The sequence below is a fragment of the Manis javanica genome, chromosome 1 (assembly GCF_040802235.1).
Source record: "Manis javanica isolate MJ-LG chromosome 1, MJ_LKY, whole genome shotgun sequence".
In the NCBI taxonomy this organism is placed as follows: domain Eukaryota; kingdom Metazoa; phylum Chordata; class Mammalia; order Pholidota; family Manidae; genus Manis; species Manis javanica.
Window position 1 is genome coordinate 219168392 of NC_133156.1, and position 13682 is coordinate 219182073.

Genomic DNA, 13682 nt, shown 5'->3' on the forward strand with positions numbered 1-13682 from the left:
TCACTCAGCACCTGTTCTTGGCTCTTCCATGGGATTATTAAAACAGAGCTCCTAGGTTCTGGGCAGAGAATCCCAGGGCAGCCCAAGTGTCTGCCTCAGTCTTTCAGTTCCCACTTCACTTTAGACCTTGTAAATTTCCCTTGCTTTCCTGTGGGCTTAGCTATGCATTTAAAAGATGTTTGTTATATCTGCCCTATACTTTTAGATATTTATGCATGTAGTCCTCTTCCCCTGTGCCCACCCCACACTATCTGGTCACTTTTGCCAGAAGTACAAGTCCTCAAAATACTTTTTCACAGAGCCTGTTCTGCCTTCTGCAGGGAATATATCTGCTTCAGGCTTTCCATTTTCCATATTCCTGTTTTTGGAGTGAGCTGCAAGTCTGCTTACCCATCACAAAATCGTGCATTGTGAGAGGGTTTTTGGATGGCATTTAATGTTTGTTTCTTTTCAGCTATCTTCCATCAGAAATGCCAGAGCTGTTTGTACCTGGCTTCCCTGACAGCTAGTTTTCTGTACAGATTTCTCATTCAGCTTCCTGCTTCCCCTGTCCCTGGTGATGCCATGTGAGTTCCAAGATGCCCCTTCCTTGCTCAACTTATTGGTTGCTGGTTTGGCCTTTTACCGTGTGTGCAGACTTCTCTAGAACTGTGTGCTGCCCAAGACCATTCTCTGCCTCTCCCCTTGGTTTACCCCGAAGGGCACTAACTCCCTATCTACTGGGCTTTGGGATTTAGCTGTTCCCTAGTTTCACTGAAGGTGAATTGTCTTCTTTCTTTCTTGTCCTTTTTGGACAGGATGGACAAGGTCTGGTGCCCAAGGGAGAGCACTAGCTGAGCTGCCCATGGCTGAGGGCTCCTGCCTGTCTGAAGCAGATATGCCCCTATAAGGTCCCCAGTCCTCCTCAGGAAAGCTGTGCTCCTGCTGCACCTGGGCCTGCCTGTCACAGCCCCATCCCATCCCATCCTATCCCATCCTGTGCCATCACATTGTACTTCTCTGCTTCCTTTGCTAGATTTAAAAACTTCTTTAGTAAAAGACTGTCTTTTTTCCTTGTACAGTAGTGCCTGGCATACGGTGGGCGCCCCAGAAATATTCGTTCACTGAATAACTTTGGGGTTGCTCAGAGTATGTATCTTAGTGTTTGGGACTCCAGATGTGAGACTCTAGATAATCCCCTATGTCTAAGGCATCTCTCTGGCTAAGTCCTGATGATGTGGCGTAAAGGAATGGGCACGTGCCTTGGGATCAGGAGACCTGGGTTTGTAGATAAATCTGTTACTCTCACTGTGGCTTTGTCTTCTTTCCATAAAATGGGGCTGTGATGCTTGCCCTGCCTGCCCTACTAGGTTGTAGTAGGATCAAAGAAGGCAGTAAATGTGGAAGTGTTTTAGAGATGGCCGAGATGTCTCTTCATAGCTCTCACCATGGGGAATGGATTGCTGGTCACTGTGTTTCACAGAGCTGAGCTAATCCATCTCCTGCCCCCTCACTAACCACCCCTCAGCCTGGCTTTCCCTCCTGACCTGGGAAACTGGAAGACAACTCTGGCTGGGTGATGCCTGGGACTCAGCATGTTTCCTGGGTCCTGATCGAAAAGGGAGGTTGTAGAGAGCCTGGAGTGATCTTATTGTCCACTGGGTGGCACTCTTGGCCTTAAAATAATATATTGTCCCCTGCCATATAAATTTTCCTCGTCAGCCTTGGTTCTGGGCATTGAGCAGGGCAGGTCTCATATGTTCCATTTATTTCCAGGACGCATCCTTTACATTTTTTAAATTCCTGGCAGCAACACTTGGAGCTATCACCAAGCATCCATTTGGGCCTGTCTTGCAGGTAAAGGGTGCTTGTGCAATTCTAATTTATTATTATTTTCACCTAATCAACACATGACCAGAAAGGTATGATGCCCATGGACAAAATGTTTGTAAATTGGATTTCAGGACCAAAAATAAGAAAACCTTTTGCAAGTCAGCACATTTGGGATTGGTCATAGCAAGTCCCCCACCACCTTCCTTCTCAAGTTTTTTACTGCTGAAAAGAATGTTCTAAAACCACTGCCTCAGGGTGACCTAGTTATTAGTTAAGCAGGAGGACGGGGGAGATCTCTGACTATACTCCACCAGAGTCTTCCATGTGGATAGAGCTGATGACCCTCTCGTTTCGCGTTTGCCTTTCCGGTGCTCTCTGGGGGCATTTACTCTGTTGGTTACTCACCCCTTTTAAAAACCTTTCTCCTGGTGTTCTTTCTAGTCTCTGATTGTCTGTTTTCAGCTGTTTTCCTGCTCTTCTGCACCTATGGTCTCTCACCTGGGGTTTCCTGGGGCATCATCCTTGGCCTTTGTTCCTTTATTCTGCACAATCTCTTCACCCCTTGGTTCCAAATCCATATTGTGCATTCCAAGTCTCTGCCTATTGCCAGCTTCACCTGGTGTCCTGAAGGACAGTGCTTTAAAAGTACCTTTACTGAGGTATTTACATGCAATAAAAGTCATTCACATTAGGTGGATAGTTGCATCACTTTCAGTAACCACCACCTCAATAATGATATAGCCTTAAAAAATGGACTCTTTCCTGCTCTGTAAAATTTCTTTTTCATACCTTGGTTCTCAGTATTCCCTCACTCGTAAAGTTCCCATGTGTAGCCCCTTGCAGTTGGTCCCCTGCCCCAACTCAGCCTCTGGCAACCACTGATCTGCTTTCTGTCCCTGTGTTTTGCCTTCTCTAGAAGTTCATGAAAATAGAACAAAATGATATGTATTCTTTTGTGTCTGACTTCTTTCATTTAACTTACTCATCATTTTTGACATGTACAACAAACAACTTATCTCTTGCTCCAAGCTTCTCTTGTGATGGCACCTCTGTTCACCCTAATATGGAAGCCAGAAATCTGGGTGTCATTCTACTGAGGCCCCTGCCTGCCTCTCATTCACCAATTCCAACCGATTCCAGCCGCCCACCCTGCTGCCACCACTGTACCCTGCCTGTGCAATTAGGAAGTCAGAGCTGTTTTCTGTATCTGAGTCTACCCTTCTCTTCATTCTCAAGGTGACTGACTTAATTAAACTGCCATTGACTTCCTGCCTCTTCTAACTTCATGCCTCCAACTGGGACCTCTTCAGTCTGCCCTTCTCAACCACCAGTGTGAACTTCCAAAATACAAATCTTATCTGACCACTTCCTTACTTCAGTGGTTGTCCATCACTTCTCAGCTTAGCAAATGTTACCATCTGTAATTTTATTTCTTTCTGCTGAAATCACTACATCTTATTTTCTAGAACTTCCTCAAATGCAGCCTGTGCTCAGCTATTGTGAGTTTCTTGCAAGGGCCATGCTCACTCATGCCTCTGTGAGTGTCACTATGTTGTTTTGCACTAGCTATTCACCTGGGATGCCCTTTCCCTTCTTCTTCACCTAGCTATTCCAACTCAGTCTTTAAGAGCCAACCCCTATGGCTCCTGACTCTTCCTCTGCAATGCCTTCGCTAGCCACAGCCCCAGATTAGGTTGGGTTAGGTGTTTCTCCATCATTGCGTATATCATTAGTCATATCAGATTATATCAGTCTATTTTTTGAACTAATAATCTCTTTCTCCCACTAGTCTAAGTTCCTTGAGTCTAAGTCTGTTTGACTTTGTATTCTCTGTTTCTGGTGCAGCGCCAGGCACGTAGGTGACATCCAGTGAATGTCCTTTGAATGCGTAAGGTAGAATGGAGGGAGAGATCTAGAAGGGGAGGCAGGGGCAAGGGTCAGGAAGGTCTGGTGTGGAAAATGAATGCCCTGTTTTGTCTACAGTGAGACAAGAGAGACCTGACAAAGAACGTCCAGAAGGGGAAGCTACTGCAGGTTGGAGAGCAATCTCTGAGTCAATGAAATGTTAGAACAATTTCATATTAGATTAACAGGAGAACTGTGAGTTCCCTAAGGTCTTAATGTCTTCCACTTGCACAGCTGGGGCAAGTGGCCAAGGAAACTTTTGATTAGCTGAAGCTTTATGGGATGGAACATTTCCTGAGACAGTGCTCTTTTTTTTTTTTAATGAAACAAATGATTCTCAAAAGGAAAAAAGGGATAGTTATGAAAGGAAGCATTTTTCTTTCCCCCTTTAATAGATGTTCTTGTGTTAAATGATGTTGAAGCTTAATAACATATTATCAATCTTGTCACAACATGAAACATGAGTTTTTGTTTTGAGTGGAAGACGGGCATTTGTTTTTAGTCAATATAGCCTAGAAGTTAAGAGCACAGGCTTTGACCTCAGACTACCTGGATTCTAGTCCTGGCTGCACCACTTACTGTCTGTAGGACCTTGGACAGTTTGCTTAATAATTCTGTGCCTTAGATCTGTTTCCACCTCAGAGATTTAATGTATTAACCGATATAACCAACAGAAAGCACTTACCATATTATTGGTAATAATAGTGTAGCAATAATGCGTCCCATGTAGCTGATTTTAACTTTGTAAAAGCCCTTCCATTTCATTCTTCAACAACCCTGTGAAATAGGCAGGGTGGGGATTGTTGTTCTTTTCTAATAGATGAGAAAACCACAAAGGTAGGGTGATTTGTGAAAGGTCATAGATAAAGAATAAAAGACAGTCTCTGGTCCCAGCAAATGCTGCTTCTTGGTCCACGATTTACAGAGATGGTGGAATTGGAAATTCTGCTGGGGAGTTGAAGAGTGGGTATGGTGGGAGTCTCTCTCCTATTCTTTCTGGCTGGAGTTTCTTTCACTGGGCTCTAGATCTTAAGGGGCTGAACACCAGCTAAGGTTCTTTCTACAAATTAGATTGTTGTGTGTCAAATCCTACTTACTGATTTTTAAAATGAAGCTTTTGTTATTTTCATTGATTTCTCCTTTGTCAAATCCTACTTACTGATTTTTAAAATGAAGCCTTTGTTATTTTCATTGATTTCTCCTTGGGATTATTTGTATATATTTTATTTTCAAGTTTTCACTGATTAGAGCCAGAGTCCACTCCAATCTTTAAATACATATTTGTCGAGTAAGTACCTAGTGTGTGCCAGGAAATGATCTAAGTGATTTCACATATATTATTTCATTTATATCCTATACATTATAGTAAATCATCTCCATTTAAAGAAAAAGGAAATAGAAACTCAGAGATACTGAGCAATACCCCCAAGCCAGTACAAGAAAGGAAAATTGCAGGTAGATCTCTTTCTTGGATAAGGATACAAAAAACTCAACAAAATATCAGCAAATTAATGAAACAATATGTGGAAGTGATAATATATCATGATCAAGTTGGATTTATATAGAAAATCAACATTGGTTTAACATTTAAAAGTAAGCCAATGCAATTTACTGAATTAAACACAATAATGAAAAGCTATCTGATAGTTTAATAGTTGAAGTACAATGTTTGATAAAGCTCAATAACCATTTATGATTTAAAAAGAACCTCTTATCCTTGCCATGGCAATCAGACAACACAAAGAAATAAAAAGCATCTACATTGGTAAAGAAGAAGTTAAACTGTCACTGTTTGCAGATGACGTGATACTATACATAAAAAACCCTAAAGAATCCACTCCCAAACTACTAGATCTAATATGTGAATTCAGCAAAGTTGCACGTACAAAATTAATACACAGAAATCTGTTGCATTCCTATACACTAATGATGAACTAGCAGAAAGAGACACCAGGAAAACAATTCCATTCACAATTGCATCAAAAAGAGTAAGATACCTAGGAATAAACCTAACGAAGTAAGTGAAAGACCTATACTCTGAAAACTACAAGACACTCATGAGAGAAATTAAAGGAGATACAAATAAATGGAAACACATCCTGTGCTCATGGATAGGAAGAATTAATAGTGTCAAAATGGCCATCCTGCCTAAAGCAATCTACAGATTCAGTGTAATCCCTATCAGAATACTGATAGCATTCTTCAATGAACTAGAACAAATAGTTCTAAAATTCATATGGAACCAAAAAAGACCCCAAATAGCCAAAGCAATCCTGAGAAGAAAGAGTAAAGCTAGGAGGATTATGCCCCTTGACTACAAGCTCTACTACAAAGCCACAGTAATCAAGACAACTTGGTACTGGCACAAGAACAGACCCATAGACCAATGGAACAGATTAGAGAGCCCAGATATCAACCCAAGCATATATGGTCAATTAATATATGATAAAGGAGCCATGGACATACAATGAAGAAATGAGCCTCTTCAACAACTGGTGTTGGCAAAACCAGACAGCTACATGCAAGAGAATGAAACTGGATTATTGTCTAACTCCATACACAGAAGTAAACTCGAAATGGATCAAAGACCTGAATGTAAGTCATGAAACCATAAAACTGTTAGAAGACAACATAGGCAAAAATCTCCTGAATATAAACATGAGCAACTTTTCCCTGAATGCATCTCCTCAGGCAAGGGAAACAAAAGGAAAAATGAATACATGGAACTACATCAAGCTAAAAAGCCTTTGTACAGAAAAGGACACCATAAGCAGAACAAAAAGGCATCCTACAGTATAGGAGAATATATTTGTAAACAACATATCCGATAACAAGTTAACATCCGAAATATATAAAGAACTCACATGCCTCAACACCCAAAAAGCAAATAGCCCAATTAAAAAATGGGCAGAGGATATGAACAGACACTTTTTTGAAGAAGAAATTCAGATGGCCAAAAGGCACATGAAAAGATGCTCCTCGTCACTAATTATCAGAGAAATGCAAATTAAAACCACAATGAGATATCACCTCACACCAGTTAGGATGATCAGCATCAAAAAGACTAAGAACAACAAATTCTGGCAAGGATGTGGAGAAAGGGGAACCCTCCCACACTGCTGGTGGAAATGTAAACTAGTTCAACCATTGTGGAAAGCAATATGGAGGTTCCTAAAAAACTAAGAAAAATAGAAATACCATTTGACCTGGGAATTCCACTCCTAAGAATTTACCCAAAGAAGACAAGCTCTCAGATTCAAAGACATATGTACCCCTATGTTTACTGCAGCACTATTTACAATAGCCAAGATATGGAAGCAACCTAAGTGTCCATCAGTAGATGAATGAATAAAGAAGAGGTGGTACATATACACAATGGAATACTATTCAGCCGTAAGAAAGAAACAGATCCTAACACTTACAAGAATATGGATGGAGCTGGATGGTATTATACTCAGTGAAATAAGCCAGGCAGATAAAGACAAGTACCAAATGATTTCCCTCATTTGTGGAGTATAACAACGAAGCAAAACTGAAGGAACAAAACAGCAGCAGACTCACAGACTCCAAGAAGGGATTAGCGGTTACCAAAGGGGAAGGGGTGGGGGCGGGAGGGTGGAGAGGGAGGGAGAAGGGGATTGAGGGGTATTATGATTGGCACACATGGTGTAGGGGGGATCATGGGGAAGGCAGTGTAGCACAGAGAAGGCAAATAGTGACTCTGTGGCATCTTACTACACTGATGGACAGTGACTGCATTAGGGTCTGGGGGGACTTGATAATATGGGTGAATGTAGTAACCACATTGTTTTTCATGTGAAACCTTCATAAGAGTGTATATCAATAATACCTTAATAATGAAAAAAAGAACATAAAAAAAAAGAACCTCTTAGCTAACTAGGAGTAGAAGGAAATTTCCTTATTCTGATGACAGGAATTTATAAAAAACAAAACAAAACAAAACAAAAAAACTTACAGTAAACATAATCAATGGTGAAATTTAGAAAGTGTTCCTGGTAAGATCGAAAAGGAGACAACACCACTTCTCTCCAACATTGTACTGGAAGTCCAGTCAGAGAAATAAGTCAAGGAAAAAAAAGGCAAAATGGATGGAAAGGAAGAAATAAAACTTTTATTATTTGCAGACAACATGATTATGTACTCAGAAAATTCAGAAGATCCTACAGATGCAGAATTTGAATTATTAGGTGAAATTGGTAAGGTCACTGTATACAAGGTTAATGGGAAATAGCAACAAACAATTAGAAAATGAAATTTTAAACATTCCATTTGCAATAATGTTGAAAACATCAAATATTAGTAATAAGTTTAAAGACAGACATGTAAAACCTCTGTGTCAATTTCCCTCTTCAGTAGGTAGAATTTCACTTAATATCACTATTTTCACTGTTTTCTCTTATTTTCTGGTGGTCTGGTGTGCTTAAGAAAGACCCTTTTTAGTTGTATTACAGCAATGGCTAAACCTCTGGTCTTCTCCCAGGTAGGGAAGTGTAGTCACTTAGAAGTGGGGCTTATAGCTGCTGTCAGTCCTCTTGTTTTCAGCTCTATCCCTTACCCAAGCCACTGGAATTATCTGGTTTCTCCAAATACAGAGGTTTTCTGTGGTTCTAAGGTGCAAATTGGTTTGCTTCCTGATGGCTTCCCCCACTTCATGCTTAGTTTTCAGCTTTCATTGTATTACTAAGTCAGAAAGCACTTCTATTTTCTCTTTTGTCTGTTGTCATCCTCTCTCTCCTTTTTGACCTTATGGATTCACACTTAAAAAGGAATTCTTTCACTGTTATTTTAATAGGGTTGGAGGAGGAAGTAGAGATAAATGCGTGGCTTTAATCTGATGTGTTTACCCAGAAGTCCTGCCGAAGGTTATAAAAAATGAAATCACTAGGCAGTGTTTATTATGTTTGATTCTCATACAAGACGCTTAACACCGAATACCCTGCCTGCTTCCACAGTTCTCTTAGCTGCTCTCCCTCCCAGGCATCTGAGTTTACTTCTGCTGGACCAGGTGATCTCTGGGGCTCAACTCACCCCTGAAAGACTGTCTTCACATTGGTTCCCAGATGGTGTTCCATGCCATAAGGGTCCAGGGTTGACTGACAGGAAGGAGACTGCAACCCCTGAGTCTCTAGTTGCCCACTTCATCCATGAGCTGTCTTTTGGGGCTTGAAAGAACACAGACCATCTTGAATAATGTATTAATTAAAGCATGTTCTATGCTTTAATTCCTCAGGTTGGATAATCCCGAGGTAGTTTAAGTTTAGGGAGGGAAGGGATAAAGGAAATGGGAATAGATGCAGAAATCCAGATAGAGAACTCTTTTTCTTTCTCTCCGGCTCATCCTGACTCCGAGCACCTGATAAAAAACCTCCTTATCGTGTTGCTTGCTGGGTGAATGGCTCTCCTCCCTACCCTCTCCTGCTTTCTTCTATCCGAGGCATCTGTAGCGTCTTCTGAATGTGAGGTGGGAGTGAGTGATGGAGTGTGGGAATGCCTACACTCAAATTATGCCTCCATCCCTTGCCAGTTCTGTGTCCTTGGGCAAGTTACTTTACCTCCCTATGCCTCAGTTTCTTTGTCTTCAAACTGGGTCAGTAGTAATGCTCACCTCAGATTTTTTTTCTGAGAATTAAGCATATTATTATGCAAAAATAGTTGGAACTGCACCAGCCACATACTAAGCACTTCATGCACAGTAGCAGTTGTTATTACTGTGTGCTTTTCTCTGAAAGTAAGTTGGAAACATAGACATTATACACAAGAGCTTGTCATCTACTTGAATAGGCAAGATAGACTACTGTTTGAGTACACAGGATGCTGTGAGGGCAAAGAGAGACAGTTACTAACTCACTGGGGATTGCTGACTGGTGGTTGTGGGAGGAGAGTGAGCAGGGGACATTTGGGAAATTATCCTAGAGCATTTGGTGATCCTTGAGCCTCATGGGGAGAGAGTAGCCATCACCAGAATATAAGTACTGTGAGGGCAGGGACTTATCCATAGTACCTAGAACAGTGCCTGCCACATAATAGGTGCTCAGTAAATATTTGTTGAATGCAGAATGATAAACTGGAAGGGTGGGCCAATGGACTGAGGAATTCCAGACAAGAGAAAGAGTGTATGAGAAAGCACAGGGTTCGGGAGAGTGTGTGACACACAAAGGGAGAAGTGTGAGGGCACAGTGTGGTGGGAGCGCAGAGCCTGTGCAGGGAGCAGAGACCAGACAGGAGGCAGGGGCAGGACAAGAGAGAGTGTAGAAGATGTGCTTCATGGACACGAAACCGATGAACTCATTTCAGTTGCACATGGGCCCCAGGCCCTCATTTTCTTAGACACAATGTCTCATTTGCAGTAACAATCCCAAATAATATCAATCAAATTTACATTTTTTATAATACTTTCTTTTCTACAAAACAATGAAACAATTTCACATGTATTATATCATTTGAGAATCACAATACCTTGTGAAGTTGGTGATATCCCCATTTTACAGTTAGGAAAACTGAGGCTCAGAGAGATTTTGGGACTTATCAAGGTTACTCAGTAAGTTGCAAACCTGAGATTCAAGCGATGACTTGGAGAGCACAGTGCTTCACTGATTCTTGTTATTGCAGGAACATAAATTCATAGTATTCTGAACAGTTTAAAAACAAATGCCCAAGTAACTGTCACATAGGTCAAGCTGTAGAAACATTACCATGTCTTCCACTCTGGTCTCCACCTCTTCTTCCCTCCAGAGGGACTTGGATCCTGACTTGTGTGGTAATCGATTAATTGCTTTTCTTTCTAATTGTCACACCTATGAATGCTGACTTGTCTTTTGATCAATAAAATAGTCATTTATAATCTGGGCATTTTTCTATTAGCCTAGTTAAGTCCTTGAGGAACCACCTCTGTGGCTTAATGAATAATTATTCTTTTGTTAAATGTTGAGGGAGCATCTCCCAAGAGCCCAGCAGCTGTGTTCTAAAGAGCTAGAAATAAAAAGAGGGCCTATCTTCAAGTTGGAACAACCTTACAGTCACTGCTTTGATAATTTGCATGATTTTTAAATTCAAAATAAACAAGAATAATGGCAACAGCAATGCACAACAGCCTTGGGATGTGAATACTTGATGTCCTTGGACTTTTCACAGTTGTGCCTTTACCCCTCATGGCCAGTTGTCCTCTGTTCTGTGATGGATAGCAGGGTGATCAGACAACTAGCTCCTTGGTTTGACCACTTGACCAGGTTGGCAACTGGACTTTGTAGGTATTATTCGCCTTCAGAAATAAATATTTTGTTCAGTGTTTCTCAAACTTGAAAATTCATAGCTCTTGAGAATACATCTGCCTATTTCTAGCTTGAGAGACCCTTCATTAAAAGTTAAGCAAGTGTAGTTCTGGATAATCACCTGGTATCAATATGATCAACACCCATTTATAACACTAACATTGAAATCTCATGGTAGTATTCAGTTATTAGTGGCTATCCATGAGATACAGAATAAACTTAGATTAATTTTTAAAAGTTATCATAAAAAGTGAAAATAGAAAAAGCATTCTTACAGAATTTCGAATTCCTGAGGATATATCTCTGCAGACCCCAGTTGGAGAAACAGTGATGTAGTTTGTCAAAGGAAAGGCCTGAACTCCCATGTTGGTTGGAATTATCGATAAGCTCATGACCAGTCTGCTTTTGGATGCATCTTAATATCTTCAAGGTAGGTCTACCTTGAAGAATAACTTAAGTTATTCTTAAGTTACCTTCTTGTAAACCTTGTTGACTCCAGGGGAAACTATGCTGGGGGCAGAGGGTGATGACTCAAGGTTGCAAACTGTTGCTGAATAATCTGTGAGTAATCAATAGCAAGCTAAATCAAGAGACCTGTCTTTGGCTTTCCAGTGAAATTTTATTTTAAATTCCCATCGACGAACTGGAAGATTATCTGTTTTTCCCATCTGGTTGTCTTGCAAATGAAATCCTTCAGGTTTTGCTCTGGTTGTTATTTCTCTGACCACTGGCCCCCATGGATTAAACAACTCACTGTGCCAATATGACCTATGTCAGTCCTAACATATGGAGCAAATTTAATTGAGCTTGTTATGACTGCTAGCAAGATCCTGCCCAGAGAGTCATGAACTTTCAGAATAGAACAGAAAAGAACCAACATTGCTTACCTGGATTGTTGCAGCAGCCTCCTACTCTGTTCCCCTGCTGTCACTCTTTACCTGCTCCAGTCCCTTTCCTACACAGATTGTAGTTGCCTTGTGTTGGGTTCTCTAGAAGCAAGGGCTTTGATTTGTTGAGAGAGTGTTCTCTAGAGAAGAGGAATGAAAGAAGCAGGACATGGCTGGGGGTATGAAATTTAAGAACGAGGTCTCAGCCAGAGCCCAGCTTCAACTTGATCCCATGAGATACCCTGGAGTGGAAATGGCACCATACAGGTGTTCCCGCCTTGAGGGAAGGGGCCAAACCTTTGTGTCCCTTGTCAACAAGTCAATGGCTATAGGTCCTGCCATGCTGGTGGAGAGTGGGCTAAGGTGGGAACTCTGAGCATTAGCAGCCAACACTCGGAACACTGGGGGATGGAGGCTGACGAGACAGTCTGGGCTGTGCACCAGCTGTGCACATTATACTAGATAAACCTAAAATGCAGATTTGATGCAGACAGCTGGTAAATTGACTTGCCTAGGAGCATACATCTAGTGCTTTGCAGATGTAGCCTGCTTCTTTTAAAGTTTAGCCTAGCTTATGTGGAATTTGGTGATTTGCTTAAGACCATATAGTTTACAGTTCAAATGTTTAATTGGAGATAAGTTTTTTGGAATGGAGCAAGAAAAAAGCCCCAAACATTTCTCATAATTCAGACAGGCATGGTGGTGAGACACTCTGGGATGGGACTGGCCCTACTAGAATTGACCAGTTATGGCACAGACTCTTGTCAGTATCCAAAGACTCTTTAATTTGGACACAACAATGGGTTCTTTAGAAAATGGCATTCTTACAGTTAGATGGGTAATAGAGTAATTCTGGAATAGAACATGAAGGCTTCATCCCAAACTCTGGACCTGTGTCAACACGATATATCTAGACCCTACCCACTGAGAACAATGAGACTTCTGCTGTGCTCTCGTATTGGTTGGGGTTGGCTTGGGGATTGTGTGGGGCTGGGCCTTAAAGACTTTGTGAAGAGAACTGAGAAAGGCAGGGCTAACAGGAAGTAACATTTGATTCAAATCTTTAGTAAAAGATAGTATTTTCAATTTGAGCTCAAATAAAGATCTGGGGTCCCAAGGGGAACTGTATTATTTTATTACAAGCTAGTTGTTGCTTCATTTTGGTGAGAATTAAGCTTTTCCCTTACATTGCTGGATGGTTTGATGATCTTCATAGCAATTACTGATGTGGTCTGGAAGTCGGTAGGTACCCAATGAAAGTTGCTGTGCTGTCTATTCCCACGTGCTCTATTGACTGGCAAATATGGCACAGAGAATTTCAAGCATAATGATTGCTCAGCCAACTAGATCTAATCTTATTTCTAAAAGCTGTTTTCTTTCAGAGCTGATACATTTGTTCCTGACTCATTCTGATCAGTGGGGCATCAAGTTGTAAGGAACAGATTGGAAATTATTTTATCGATTTTTTTTCTTTTTCTTTACCAAAGATGAGAGTGAATTTCTCATCCTTGAGTGTTGTTCAGCTACAAGTAAAGCTAAGGACATTAGGAGCAGGACAGGGGTGCAGTAAGTTTATTTCTGACCATTTATACTGCCCTCTATGACATGTCTTGTTCTCTGAGAACAGGTCATAGAGAACAATTCTTAGAGTTGATTTGGAACCATCACAGCCTGACTTCACTGCTCTGACAGGTAAACACTTAGGAAACTGCCTCTGGAGCAGAAGAGTGACTTCGCTCTATGGTCTAAAGGGCAAAGTCGGCTTTTCCATAGGGCCCCGACTATGGTT